This window comes from Puma concolor, chromosome E4 (assembly GCF_028749965.1).
Source record: "Puma concolor isolate L17-30 chromosome E4, mPumCon1.1.hap2, whole genome shotgun sequence".
Taxonomy (NCBI): Eukaryota; Metazoa; Chordata; class Mammalia; order Carnivora; family Felidae; genus Puma; species Puma concolor.
In genome coordinates, this window is record NC_141683.1 from 57,460,413 (window position 1) to 57,474,040 (window position 13,628).

Genomic DNA, 13,628 nt, shown 5'->3' on the forward strand with positions numbered 1-13,628 from the left:
TGAGCTGTGGTAATATTTACAACGTGATGATTTCAGAGTGGTTATTCATTGTCTTAAAATATCAAGAGGTGGGGAGAGTGGAAGGAAGACTAAGGTAAGGTACTTATTTAAAAAAATAGTAGATGTTGGGAATGCAAGCTGGTGCAGCCACTCTGGAAAACAGTATGGAAGTTCCTCAAAAAACTAAAAATAGAACTACCCTACGACCCAGCAATTGCACTACTAGGTATTTATCCAAGGGATACAGGTATGCTGTTTCGAAGGGGCACATGCACCCCAATGTTTATAGCAGCACTATCAACAATAGCCAAAGTATGGAAAGAGCCCAAATGTCCATCGATGGATGAATGGATAAAGAAGATGTGGTATATATAATATACAATGGAGTATTAGTCACCAAAAAGAATGCAGTCTTGCCATTTGCAACTACGTGGATGGAACTGGAGGGTATTATGCTAAGTGAAATTAGTCAGAGAAAGACAAAAATCATATGACTTCACTCATATGAGGACTTTAAGAGACAAAACAGATGAACATAAGGGGAGGGAAACAAAAATAATATAAAAACAGGGAGGGGGACGAAACAGAAGAGACTCATAACTATGGAGAACAAACAGGGTTATGGGAGGGGTTGTGGGAGGGTGGATGGGCTAATTAGATAAGGGGCACTAAGGCATCTACTCTTGAAATCATTGTTGCACTGTATGCTAACTAATTTGGATGTAAATTAAAAAAAATAAAAAATAAAACAAGTTAAAAAAATAGTAGATGTGACAAATGTCTTAACAGGAATGCTAAGAAGTGAATGGTTGAAGTTAATGTAATTATGAAGATTACAGAAAGAATGAATCTAGGTTTAGTTCTCATTTAGACATACATTTTCGCGTCACAGGAAGACAAATACCTCTCTCTCAGAGGTGACCCCAGAGTAGTCCAAAGTGCATTTTAGTCTGTCATGCCATTAGTAATTTTAGTTAGACGGTCTCAATCACAACTTGTACATTTGGTGAAAACCCATTGGGCCATTTTCATCCTCAATGGTAGCAGCAGGGTTTGCAGGACATGGAGACTATACAGTGTTGTGGGGCTTCCTTAAAAAAAAAAAATAATAAGTAACACACTTGGAAGCCTCAAGCAAGTGGAAGGCCCTTAAGCTTGACCTTTAGTAGCTTCAAGTCATTGCTTCTAGTTAACAAATTTCATTTCGTTGATAGAAGATGAAAAGATTCTTGTAAATGAAGAGTAAGTAGAATATCAATGTGGCAGAAAGAGAGTGGATTAGATTTAGAACCCATGTTCTAGCCTAGGCTGGTCCATACATTTCATTATTTGTTTACTGAAGGCAGTATTATAGAAGGCATTGTGGAGATGGCTGTGAACACAAAGAATCCATACTTAAGAAGTAAAGCATTCCAAGCCCAATCTGAATTTGGGAAATAGTATATACACCACCCCTCTTAGTGGGACACAATAGACTTCAGCATACAAATGGCTCTGAGAGATATTACTGTTTAAACACACACACACATCACACACACACAGTTTGACCTCATTTATTCCAGTTTTTAGCTCTTTTCTTTTTAAATGTGTGTAACACACAGTAAGATCACCTGGAAAACATTTTGGGGAATGCTGCTATGAGGAATTATCTCTTTCAGCCTCCTTAACTGTTACAGGTGTTAGGTTTTCCTCTTTGGCCAAGTGGGAACTGTCATTCTTAAAGGAATTCCAAGCAGTGTATTTTATACAGACTTGCACACTTGGGCTCAGCGGCTCTTATTAAATGGTACCACCCATCAAGCAGAGATTGGCAATGGGGTGTGGATAAGTCAGTGCTTAAATGGGATGGAGGGACCAGCCCTTCACAGCTTAGGCCTGTTCTTTATGATTCCTGAGAAGACTTTCCTTTAAGCATCCTTTGGCCGCCTTTTTTTTTTTAATTTATTTATTTATTACTTAGAAAATGTGAGTCAGGGAGGAGCAGAGAGAGAGGGAGAGAGAGAGACAGGGAATCCCAAGCAGGTGCCATGTGGTCAGCACAGAGCCCGACTTGGGGCTCGAACCCATGAACCATGAAATCATGACCTGAGCAGAAGTCAGACACTCAACCGACTGAGGCACCCAGGCGCCCCATCCTTTGGCCTTTGTAAATGAGCTCTCTGCTTTGTAATGTTGCCTGCTAGGCCTGTATGTATAAGTCACTGCACTGGAGTGTGAATACCACCCAAGCAGCCTGTGCAGTGGTCAGAGGGCCGAGCAAGAGGGAGATTCTGCCCCTTCTTCAGAGTATTTCTGAATGTGGAGGCCTAAAAAGAGGCCTTGTGGCCAAGTATGGCTTGAAATTCAAACTTAATGTCAGAGCCACCCCACCTTCTTAAGGTAATTACCACTTAACCAAACATTTCTGAGTTCCTTATAAATTGGTCCCCTCAGTCACTTAATCCTTTTAGTAACTCTTCTCTGAACTCGGTCCAAATATTCGATAATTTGGGTAACAAGGTGCTCTGCAGGGAACGCAGTGTCCAGGTGCAGCAACCTTGCCAGGGCATTTGGTGTGGTGAGAGGGAGCCAGAGAAAGATGACAGCCACCCAATATCCCTTAGGCTCTCGTAAATGTAATGGCGGCTTTCCAACAAACAGAGTTAAGCTCACAGTAAACGCACAGGCGAGTAGACTGGAAATTGCCCCTTCCGTGATTCAGGTGGAAGGCAAGCCAGTGGCCTACAGAGCAAGTACTGTGGGTGTGTGAGAAGTTGAGGAAATCCTTCACTTTAAATAATAGTATAGCCATACTTGACAATAAGAAATGATTCTGAGCAAAGTGCCCAGAGGTCCTTAACAGGGATGTTTTGAGAAAAGGCAAGGCCAAAACTGAAAGTTGCTGCTGGTCTAGCTTTTCTCAGTGTTCATACCATATCTGTGTAAATAAGATCATTAAAAGAGTGTTCGTTATTCTTGTTTTCTCATTTTTTGATAGAATTGGAAGGAAATCTGATGAAATCTAAGTCACTTGAAGAGGAGTGATGTTCTCGGTCAAATAAATGAGTAAATGGACGAGTCAGAATTTTACTCCAAGTATGGATGGCCTCAAGACCTGTATTTTTCATTTAACATTAAACAAACTAAACAAAAACACTCTCACCCCCAAATCCTATTTCTAACACCGGTTCCGGGAGTAAGATGTTAACACTGACAAGTCTCTTGGCCTTTAAATGTACTTTCTGTATCATTTGTGTCCATATTTTTTTTATCTTGTAGTCATTAGTTCACTTTTTGGGACAACTTTCATTTATACCAAAAAATGAAATTCCAAAGACATAAGCATCTGGTATTAAGGTAAAAGTAAGTTATGTCAAAGTTTGTTGGGGTTCTGGGAGACCCTAGCAAGGATACTGGTGAAAGGTTGTTAAGGTTTAAGTGCAAAAGTCAATAATAAATTCCTGAAAAATATAGGGTACTCTTATTTCTTGATATTTGGGACATTTAAACAAGTATTTAACAATCTGCTTCTCAGGCTAATTAAACATATGTGTAATGGACCACCCTAAGAAATACATAAATAAGTTACGCAGGAAACTACATATCTCTGTGGCAAACCAATGTTTGAACCATATTTCAAATGCATAAATATTGCTATAAAACACAACTGGGCAAGGAGAACCATACCAGGAGGAGTATAATATTTAACGACAAATATTCATATTATTGTAGCATTTTAAAGATACTTTTTATAATCACAGGAGCTTAAGATTTCAACTGAAATGCCATTATTTCTCACAACCCTGGAAGACTGCTTGCTATTAAGATTCCCAATTCATCAATTTTGACACAGGCGGGGGTGGGGGTGGTGTGGTCACACGCTCTCAATGTTGGATTGGGCTTTTGTTCTAAGCTTGCTCTATTCTAGATTTCCCCTTGACCATTGCAGGATGATTATTTCCTTAAGAAACTTCTAATCAAGGGGCGCCTGGGTGGCTCAGTCAGTTGGGGCCGACTTTATTTCAGGTCATGATCTCACAGTTCGTGGGTTTGAGCCCCGTGTCAGGCTCTGTGCTGACAGTGTGGAGCCTGCATGGGATTCTCTCTCTCTCTCTCTCTCTCTCTCTCTCTCTCTCTCCTCTCTCTCTGCTCCTCCACCACTCATGCTTTCCCTCTCTCTGAAAATAAATAGATAAACTTAAAAAAAAAAAAAGAAACTTCTAATCAAGTATGGGCTTTTAGGAGATAAAATACTATATGGAATCCAGAATTATCCTTTCCTTTTCAGGTCTAACAACCCTTTGTATCAGGCCTATCCAGCTTTGGAGGCTGCGTTCTGGAGATCTTTGAACACAGCTGGACTCTCAGGTACTTTGGTCTTTGGGGGCTGATATACCTAAAATAACTTTGAATAGTTAAATCTGACCACGTGTGAAATGGCAGTTGCCTTTTAATTTTAATGGAATATTTTAGAGCATTTTTATGGAAAAGCTCTTAAAGTTCGTTTTTTCACTACCTTAATGAAAGGGGAAAATGTGTTGCTGTTGCTGTTATTTTTTATAATAAATTTAAAGCAGTTCCTGCAAATCTTAACAAGTAGAATCAAATATTTAATGCTTTTGGCAAAATCCCTTTATAAAATTTCCAGAACAAAATAAAATATTCTGAATTTAAACTTCTTTGAATAAAACAGACTGAATTTCGAAGAGCACTTACATCATGTATCAATATTTCCAAGTTAATTTAGTATGTGGAATCAAACTACATCATTACCACAATAGTTACTGTTGTGTCTGAAAAGATTTTTAAACCAGAATAGAAAGTTATATTCATGAATATGATATTCCAGATAGAAACACTTTGGTTTTTTCTTTTTTTGTTTTTACGCTATATCTCTTTGATATATGTAAATCAGGATGTCTTATACCTACCTGCTCTTTGCATTATAAAAGCTGCCTTGTAAAAGATCCTGAGTGTACTCTTAACTCTGGGACTTTACAAAGCTGGTTCTTTTGGACAAGAGGCGGTGATGAACTGGTGACCTTTATCCAAATGCTCTCCAGGAGAAAAAAAAAAAAGCCAATAACCACTTTGATTTGATGATTCCTAATAGTGCAAATATAAAATGTGGAGGTAAGAGATGTGTAAATCACCTTTTACTAATCGATGCGAGCCTGCTGCAGCAAACCACTGAATATTTGCTATAGCATGCAGTATGGAAGTCATCAGTTATAAAAGCCTAAATTAATGGGAAAATTGGTTTAACTGGGTAAGATAGACTAGTATGGTTACTATGAGCATAAATCACCTGGGAAGGTTTCAGCAGGACTTCGTCATTTTTCAGATGGAGCATTTTAAGAAAATTCCTGTTATAAACGTTAGTGGCTAGTAGATATGTGGTCTGACAAAATGAATGGAAAGAGAAAAAGTTGAAGAAGTCACTTTTTATTTATGTTACTTGTGGTTCATAAAGAATCTGTTTTGCTCTGAGTGAGCTTTGAGCTGGATTTTTCAAAGCAATCATCATTTGTATTACAGAATGTTAATATGGTCCTGGGAAAAATGTTTTCCAGGAAAATATTAAAATAATTATAGCTAATGTTAACCCCAGTAATCTCTACTCTAAGAGATTCTCACACATTATCTTGCTGAATCCTTACAACCTTCTTATTACTCACCCCACTTCCCTACATTTTACAGATGAGGAAACTGAAGAACAAAGAGTTTCAATAACTTACCAACTTGCCACACCTAGTAATTGGGATTAACCCAGGCAGTCTGCCTCAAAGGTTTGGGCTTTTAATCAATGCACTTTTTTAAAAAATTTATTTAAATCCAAGTTGGTTAACATACAGTGTAATAATGATTGCAGGAATAGAATTTAGTGATTCATCACTTACATATAACACTCAGCGCTCATCCCAACCAGTGCCCTCCTTAATACCCATCACCCATTTAGCCCATCCCCCCCACCCAACACCCTGCCAGCAGCCCTCACTCAGTTTGTTCTCTGTATTTAAGAGTCTCTTATGGATTGTCTCCCTCTCTGTTTTTATCTTATTTTTTCTTCCCTTCCCCATGTTCATCTGTTGTATTTCTTAAATTCCACATATGAGTGAAATCATATATTTGTCTTTCTCTGACTTATTTCGCTTAGCGTAATACCCTCTAGTTCCATCCATGTTGTTGCAAATGGCAAGATTTCGTTCTTTTTTTTGTCACCGAGTAATATTCCATTGTATGTATGTATGTATGTATGTATGTATGTATGTATATATATATATATATATATATATACCACATCTTCTTTATCCATTCGTCTGTCAAAGGACATTTGGGCTCTTTCCAGACTTTGACTATTGTCAATAGTGTTGCTATAAGCATTGAGGGTGCATGTACCCCTTTGAAGCAGCACTCTTGTATCCTTTAGATAAATACCTAGTAGTGCAATTGGTGGGTCATAGGGTAGTTCTATTTTTAATTCTTTGAGGAACCTTGATCTTGTTCTCCAGAGTGGCTGTACCAGTTTGCATTCCCACCAGCAGTGCAAAAGAGTTCTTCTTTCTCCACATCCTCACCAACATCTGTTGTTGCCTGAGTTGTTAATTTTAGCCATTCTGACAGGTGTGAGGTGGTATTCATTGTTGTTTTAATTTGTAATTCCCTGATGATGAGTGATGTTGAGCATCTTTTCATGTATCTGTTAACTAGCCATTTGGATGTCTTCTTTGAAAAAGTGTCTATTCATGTCTTTTGCCCATTTCTTCACTGGATTATTTGTTTTTTGAGTGTTGAGTTTAATAAGTTCTTTATAGATCTTAGATACCAGGCTTTTATCTGATATGTCGTTTGCAAATATCTTCTCCCATGCCACCGGTTGCCTTTTAGTTTTGCTGATTGTTTCCTTCACCGTGCAGAAGCTTTTTATCTTGATGAAGTCTCAATAGTTCATTTTTGCTTTTGTTTCCCTTGCCTCCAGAGACATGTCAAGTAAGAAGTTTCTGCGACTGAGGTCAAAGAGGTTGTTGCCTGTTCTCTCCTCTAGGATTTTGATGGCTTCCTGTCTTACATTTAAGTCTTTCATCCATTTTGAATTTATTTTTTGTGTATGGTGTAAGAAAGTGGTCCAGGTTCATTCTGCATGTCACTGTCCAGTTTTCTCAACACCATTTGTTGAAGAGACTATCTTTTTTCCATTGGATGTTCTTTCCTGCTTTGTCAAAGATTAGTTGGCCATATGTTTGTGGGTCCATCTCTGGGTTCTCTGTTCTGTTCCATTGATCTGTGTGTCTGTTTTTGTACCAGTATCATACTATCTTGATGATTACAGCTTTGTAATACATCTTAAAGTCCAGGATTGTGATGCCTCCAGCTTTGGTTTTCTTTTTCAACCTTACTTGAGCTATTTTGGTTCTTTTCTGGTTCCATACAAGAATCAATGCACTCTTATGCCTCAAGTATTGGTTTGGTTTGGTTTTGTGTTAAAGAAGCATACTCATTACTGTACTTAGCTGAGCTTTGAATGTTTAAGGTTCTTCTTTTATGTAATTTAATTGACCTAAGGTTCTTTCAACATGTGGCTAAGAGGTACAGTGAAGCTATCATTGGTATTCAAAAGAGTAGGCAGTTTGAAAACCATTTTAAGGTTAGGACAGTTCTGGGCTGGATGATCTCTGGATTACATTAATAAGACGGTGATTAAATAGTAATGTGGCTAAACTATACCCTTGCCTTTAGTTAATTAAATCATCTATCAAATTATAAATGTATATTTTTTCTATCTAGGCCAGATACATATATGTCACCTTAAACATGTATATACACACATATAAATGTGAATACGTACATATATACACATGTGCAAATAAATTTTTTAAAGAAGTAAGGAAATCTAAATTAAAGGAACATAAAGATAGGAAAAATGGAATCAAGAATGAGAATAGTACACAAAAACCAGGTTTCAAAGTCTTATACTTTCTAGAGCTGCATCCCAATTTTGCCTCTGAAACCCTTTAGGCCCAAAGCAAAGGGGGGAAATAATATGTGGTGTTCATATTATGCTAATTTAGAAATATTTTTATATATTTATAATAACAGTGATCTCAACTTTACTATTAACATCTAGAATTAATCAGAACCTATGAAAATCTTCCATCTTCCAGAGCACATACATCCATTAGCATATTTAAAAAATTTTTTTAACATTTATTTATTTTTATGAGACAGAGAGAGACAGAGCATGAGCAGGGGAGGGGCAGAGAGACAAGGAGACACAGAATCCGTAGCAGGCTCCAGGCTCTGAGCTGTCAGCACAGAGCCCGACGTAGGGCTCTAACCCATGAGCTCTGAGATCATGACCTGGGCCGAAGTTGGAAGCTCAACCAACTGAGCCACCCAGTTTTTTTTTTAACACCATGCTATCAACTTACATTTTAAGATTTTTTGGAATCCTTTTGATTGATTGGGTGTATTTGCATTCTCTCCTATCATTGTGTTTCTGATTCCTGATTCCTTAGGAATAATTTCTTAGCAACTGAGTTAACTTTAATCAATTATCAGTTGCTGTTGGAACTTATCTGCAGGTTTTATTTTTGCTTACAATTTTTTTCTTACATTATCTTCTTTCTTGAATTCAGTTTTTAGTTTGTTATAAAAAATTATTTTGTATTTTTTCAGAAAGGTTGTAGGTGTTCAACTCGGACTTCGCATGTTATTATTTGCCCTGGTTTTAATTTAATTTATATGCCCTAGTTTTTAAATGATGGTTTAGTTTTGTATGTGAATTCTAATTGTCCCTTGTTAATTTAAAGTATTGTGTTGTCTTCTGGCATCTAGTATTGCAGATAAGAAGTCTGGTGCTGTTTTAATTTTTTTTTCCACTTGGTTATATTCTTTTTCATAGTTTATTACAATGTACTACTTCTTGTTGGAGCTTGTATATTTTAGTGGAATGTGTCTTCATGGTATTCTTGCACTACTGTTTATGGGCTCTTTCAGTATGAAGAGACTGTTCATCTGGCAGAAATTTTGTTGTGCTGTTCTTGTTTTTGCTATTTATTTGATTTTTTTCTTTCTATTTTTTGTTTTCTCTTTCTTGAACTCCTACTAGATGGGAGTTTTAGACTAGAGCTTTTAGACGTACATATCTCATCTTTTCTGTCATCCTTTTAATCTCTTTGTTCTTTTCACTGAATTCCAATAGAATCTTTCAGTTTACCCTCCAATTCACTATGCTCATCCAAAGTCTCATTCATTCTGCAATTCAGCCCATATTTCAATAATCTTGATAATTTCTACAAACTCAGCTTCTTTCTCATTGCATCCTGTTTTGAGGTGTTTTTTTTTTCTTTTTTTAATTTGGCATCTTTTCCTTTTGAAACCATCCATAGTTTTTTAATTGTAGGCTTTTAATGATTCTTTCCAATACTCTATGTTTTTCTTCCTCGGGAATTAATGCTTTTATGGAATGTTGTGCTTTTTAAAACATTTGGTTGACCTTCTCATGCACTTGATATTTGGTTGCCTGTTCATATTTGTAGATGAAGGTCTACCATCAGAGATTTTTAGCTTGGGGACCACAGACCAATAAGGAGTCCCTGGGTAGAATTCAGGATGTTCATGCATTTAGATTGGAAAAATGATATTATTTTACTGGCTTCAAAATGAAATTTAGCAATTCCTTCAATTATGAATATAGGCAACAACTGCAGGAATATTAGCAGTATCTGTGACTTTGTTCCTGATGGAAATCACAGACTTTCTATATCACATTAGTTTGTAAGTTGTGGATTATTATCATCGCTGCTTCAAAACTTTGGCAGCGTTTGCTAGATCTTTTCATTTTATGTTTTAATAAAGAAACGAGTATATTTTTATATCATAATTTAAAAAATATTTTGATACTTTCATTCCAATGTAATTGGCTTCCTTTATAATCCTATAAGTTTTTTTTTTTTTAATATTAAACATTTCAAAACATTCTGAGAAGGGCTCCATAGGCAGGATCAGACAGAGAAGTCCATGTGGCACAAGTTAAAACCCCTCAGGCTAGGCTGATCACGGTTGCTTGTTAGAACAAATTCCATCGGCCTGGGGAATGATCCTTGTCCCTTGCTAATGAGTACATGAGCCCCGGCTCTGTTGGTTGTGCAAAGGAGAGGTATTGACGTAGGCAGGCTGGGGTGCAGGAGGTTACGAGGTACTCGCTTTCTTCTGTGAGATCTCCTAGCGTTTATGATAGCTGAGGGCACGTACTTCTCCCACAGCCCATTCTGTCCATCCTGGATCAGGACTCCCATTTTTAGGGGAGACCAGTATCGGTGCTTTCCCTTGGGGCAACACCAAAGCAAGTGGCTCTGTGTGTGGAGGCAGGCTCAGCTGTTCTGCTGCCTGTAATTACCTGCCCACTCTGGGCCCATTCCTCCTAGCCCTCTGACTCACGGGTTTAATCTAGGATTCAACTAGGTAAACTCAGATTTTCAGGAGATTCTCTCCTTCATTTTTATGGGATTAGGTGTGTGTGTGTGTGTGTGTGTGTGTGTGTGTGTGTGTGTGTGTGTGTTTTGGAATTTGCAGTCAGTCTGATTTCATCTGCCAGAAAATTCTCACTGTTCATGGACACTGATGATATCCTTTCTGGCACTGCAGGCTTACTGTGGATTTATTTTGACTTTTATGCTTTCTCTGATTGGGGGGAGGTGGAACACATCAACAATTATATTTAGCTGCTTTCTTGAACCAGGAGTCTTGTCTTCTTTATATTGGCTTCAGTTAAGATTTAGAATGTATAGCAATGGTCCTCAAAGCTCAAACTTGCAGACCTCTTTTAAAGAAAAGCCAAAGTTTTTGCAGGCTCCTCGCTAAAGTTTACTGACTTAGCTTTAGAAACACTGTTGTACCAGGGCACCTGGGTGGCTCAGTCCATTAAGCGTCCGACCTCAGCTCAGGTCATGATCTCACAGTACATGTGTTGGAGCCCCACATCAGTCTCTGTGCTGACAGCTCAGAGCCTGGAATCTGCTTCAGATTCTGTGTCTCCTTCTCTCTCTGCCCCTCCCCCACTCTCACTCTGTCTCTCTCTCAAAATAAATAAACGTTAAAAAAATTAAAACAAAACAAAACACTGTTGTACCTAAAATCTCCACTGGGTTTGTACTTCCTTTTTTTTAAATTTTATCTTATTCAAACAAAGGCATTTGTACATTGGGAGTGATTACCCTCTAGTTCTTTCTTTTGGCTCAGCGCACTTCTTGTCCGGAGATTTTAGTGTCTTTGTAGTTGTAATCATATTCTTTGGTGAGACACCTATCTTATATCAGGCATTTATAACTGTGCTTTGGTTGTGGGTTGAGAATAAGTTCAGTAAATTTCAATGGGTGCTCTTATCCTGGTTACACTCTTTTGCCTGTTATCCAGACAGCCCCTTTATTGGAGTCTTATCATTATAGACCCAGAGCAAGCCGCACTTGCAGGGACTGCTGACAATAAAATTCTGTATGCTAGGTTTTCCCACATCAGAAAAATCCAAGTGAGTTGACACTGAGGTAAACATTTAGAGGTGTTTCAGTTTGCACCAAATTAATTAATTTGTTGTGACTTAAATTTGGAGATTGAAGACATGGCCCCTGCCTATATTTTGAGCTCATTAAGTAAGCTTTTTGCTTCTTAAGATTATTTAACTTTCATTTTAGAATTAATGCATAATGGAAATTCTTCTTAACTTCAGTTTTTTAATTTTCTCAGAACCTTTTAAATATTTTATTTATTTATTTTTGAGAGAGAGAGAGAAAAACAGCATGAGCGGGGAAGGGGCAGAGAGAGAGGGAAGCACAGAATCTGAAGCAGGGTTCAAGCTACGAGCTGTCAGCACAGAGCCCGATGTGGGGCTTGAACTCACAAACCGCGAGACCACGACCTGAGCCAAAGTCAGACGCTTAACGGACTGAGCCACCCAGGCGCCCCTCTCAGAACCTTTTAAATAATGGAAAAGAATAATTCTGAGAGGAAGAAGATAGATAGTTGAAAAATTCCTCCCACCTCCCCCCAGTTTTAAGCATAAAATTCAAAGTCTCAAAATGTTAGTCCCATCTCAGGTTACAGTTAAACAGAAAAGTGTCCAGAGCTGGCTGCCTAAATATCACTCAGTGGTAGTCTGTTGGTAAGAGAGAGCTGAGTTTATTGCTCAGTGTGGTCAAGAGTAAGCCTCCCTTCACAGAGCTTTGGCAGTGTCTAGAAGGGGTTGGAGAAAAGGTAATGTCAGAATGTACTGAGGATTGGAAGTTTTGCCTAAATCTGATCTTTCCATGTGGGGAATTGGGTAAGAGTCCGGGATTAGTAGAAAGATCAAGGGGAAGATTTTGAGGCAAGGGATTCAAAGACTCCAAGGGCATGCCTGTTGGTCAGTACTTCCCATTGAAGAATTGGCGGGTCTTTTGGAAAATTCCTGCAATGAACATTCAAACCATTTGCTTGGTTGCACAGGACAGTCCTACCCTCTTGGGTAGTCCTTCCTCTTGGGTGGGAAGAGTTAAAAGATGCTAACGAAGACAGCAGAATAGAAAATCACTTGAATGTGGGCCGTGAGGTGTGGTGTCCTTTCTCAGGGCCCCGGCTGATGTGTGGGTAAATGATTTTACTTCTCAGGATTCTCAAGGGTTTTCTGGAGTGTCACCCTGCATTTGCTCCGCAGTCAGATCAAACTGAAGTTCTCCTCATTCTCTACTCCTCCTCACTGGAAAGTGGTAGAACAAAACTTTACTTGAAGTAGGAACACTGATGGCGTACCTGGCACATTCTGAAGTCTTTGGATCCCTGTATGATTCTCTGAAGCTCGCATCCGGGAGACAGAAGACCTGAGCGCCGGCCCCTCCACTCCGCAGCGTGGGCAGGGACAGGACCTGTGGGCTCCCCACCTCGCCCAGTGTGACTTTATAAGCAAGAGAGCTGTAGCCATGGAGAGACAACGCCTAGACGTGGATAACATGTAGGCAGTTTGTCTCCAGAGGGACCAGCGAGATTATCAGGACAGGATTAAAAACAAAGACTCTTCAAGCTTGGCTTTCAATTATCTTTGGAGTATAGAGGGCTTTCTAGAGGCCTCCAGCTGGTCCCTAAAACAGCTGTCACAATGCAAGTAAGATGAGTAAGTCTCTCCTGTGACAAACATATTGTCTATTCTTCTCTTTCCAAATACATATCACTTTCCCACCTATATATAAAAGATCCAAATTTCCATTTTATTAAAATTTGCACTGAGAAAATGTAGCATTTTCTATCATTAAGGTACTTCAGACAGTGCCTGACACCCAGAGTGAGAGCACACATCAGATTGTTTTGTGCCCATGTATTGAACTGGAGAATGAGTAAGAGGAAAAATACTCATTTCAAAATCTTATTTCAGTGATGCTCAAAGGATCTCTCTTGCTTTCAGAAGTTTCAGAGTAAGATAGGGTCCTTTCTTTTTTGTAGCTTGGAGTAGCTTTCCTGCCAACTGCCCATGTAACCTCTGTCACTAGAAAGCTATGCGCTGGCAAGCTGGCCTCCGCAGTTCAAGGTTGGAGAACCCTAGCCAACGCCCAAGGGCGGACAGAACCCAGGCGCCACGCAGTATCCTCGGGCTGCTAATTTGCTGGACACACAGAGCCCTGTTC

General features: G+C 38.8%; 1 long non-coding RNA gene across 3 annotated transcripts in view; it reads left to right on the top strand.

Moving 5' to 3' along the window:
- Positions 1 to 13,628, top strand: part of LOC147572704 (uncharacterized) — a 154,897-nt gene that overhangs the window by 13,808 nt on the left and 127,461 nt on the right. For all 3 annotated transcript variants that reach the window (XR_015246233.1, XR_015246234.1, XR_015246235.1), the window contains one exon: positions 4,268 to 4,347. This is a non-coding gene — a long non-coding RNA (uncharacterized LOC147572704). The remainder of the gene's footprint in view (positions 1 to 4,267; positions 4,348 to 13,628) is intronic.